At 31.4% G+C, this 1877-nt stretch overlaps 1 long non-coding RNA gene across 1 annotated transcript; it reads left to right on the forward strand.

Moving 5' to 3' along the window:
• Positions 1-278: 278 nt before the first annotated feature.
• LOC121052060 lies at positions 279-1877 on the forward strand. Its single transcript, XR_005807886.1, has 3 exons — positions 279-414; positions 1101-1166; positions 1842-1877. It is a non-coding gene; the product is annotated as an uncharacterized LOC121052060 (long non-coding RNA).

A 1877-nucleotide genomic window follows, 5' to 3' on the forward strand; every position in this document is an offset into this window, starting at 1 on the left:
ATTGGTAGCTTTTAGGATTTTACAGGTAAATCTTTGACTCTTAGAGCTACTACAAAAGTAAAAAAAAAATATGAGAAATTTCATTTTGAAGAGTTTTTTTTTTGGGTGAGTTTTTGTTACCTGGATTGGTAATTTGATCTTACCTTATTATACTCTTAGTTTGTTTATGTTTTGTTTCATCTATTAGTTTTAAAAAAAAAACTTTGATGTGATTAGTAAGCAGGGTTAAGACCTACGTGGCTACTGCTTGCTAAAACAACTCCTGGTCTTGTTATTTTATTTGGGCTACTTCTCTATTCCTTTTGGTTTTGGCTGGGTTCCAATCTAGAAAGAAAGAGAGAAGGGGGAAGGGGGAGGGGTCTGGAAGAATATCGACAGGAGGAAGAAATTGACTTTTCTCCATTTTTTTCCAAGGTCAAGTGATTTTCTTTGGTTACTTTCTCTTCTTCTTTTGGGAGGATTGAAAACTGAGTTGACATCTCAGTTTTAACTTTGAGTTCAATTAGTTTAGCTTCTGAGTTTCTGTCCTTAGGTACTTTTCAACATAATCTGGAGGTGTTTGAGAAATTAGTTCTTATTTTCTATCATATTTTGCTCTTGAAACTTATAATTTATCTACAGCTCGCTTTGTTCTCTTCTCCCCTTTGTTTTCCCAAATTTCTTCACGAGTAACTATTATTGGTTTGGGTACTGAACGTTTTGAATAACTTTGGTGTTAAATTATCAGAAGTCTCTCTCTTTCTTTGTTCTGTTATTCACATCATTCATATGCGTCTATTTTCTTTGTTAGTATGCAACACTTTCTTTGTTCTGTTATTCACATCATTCATATGCGTCTATTTTCTTTGTTAGTATGCAACACTAAGTGTTTGCTTTATTGTCATTCAAGTTGATTTTCTTATCGAGTGGAGATTGCAATTTTTGTTATTATGTCTATTTTTGTTTCTTTCTTCTTGAAACATAACTTGAATTATGAAGCCTAATTCAAGGTGTATTTATGTTCTGTTAGGTGTTGAGGGAGCTACTTGAGCTCCTTTGTTTTCTGTAACATGTTTAGACAATCATTCTTCTTCTCAAAACCCATCTTTCTTTTGGAATAGGTATTTGACAAGCAACTTGCTCAATGACTCTATTCCAGAATGGATTAAGAACAGAGATAACCGCTAGTATGTTTTCTATCCTACATCAGATTTGGTTTCGATTTTTGTTTTTATTTTTACTGAATCTTGCAGAAGTATATCATTCTATAATTTATATCAACTTACTGTTTTACACTCATGAAGACATTTATCAAGAATTTGTCAGTTAAAGTAAATTTCTTTTACAAGATTTATTCATCTGTAATGAATTGCTGGAATTAGTACCAGATATGTAATTTTGCGGTGTTTAGTAGATCATTCTATTAGAATTATATGTTAGATTAAATTTTTAATGTAGTGGGATGTCTTTAAAAGCTCTGCTATACCAAACAACACGTAAGCTTCTACTAAATAGTCTTCAATGATGTAGCCATTTGTTTTCTTTCCACTTTATGCACTTAATAAATAAGTTGATTTTCACATAATCTAGATTAGCCAGAGCGTGCCTGGACAAATTTCCATGTACAGAAGGTAACTATATATCTCTTAGAAATCATTTCTATGATTTACATATATACGCTTTAGTTTTCCAACTTGTTCACTTATATAACTTTGTAAAAATTTTATAAAGAGAATTCAGTTGATAACTTAAGTTTGCATGTGACCTCAGAATAAATGGCCTAGTACTATATTTTGATTTCATTTATCTACTCCTATATTTTCTCCTACCTGATTTTTTGTTTATTTTCTGTTACCAAACAGTTTAGTACTCATTGCATATAAACTGTGGTGTGAGAG

This window comes from Rosa chinensis, chromosome 3 (genome assembly GCF_002994745.2).
Source record: "Rosa chinensis cultivar Old Blush chromosome 3, RchiOBHm-V2, whole genome shotgun sequence".
Lineage (NCBI taxonomy): Eukaryota > Viridiplantae > Streptophyta > Magnoliopsida > Rosales > Rosaceae > Rosa > Rosa chinensis.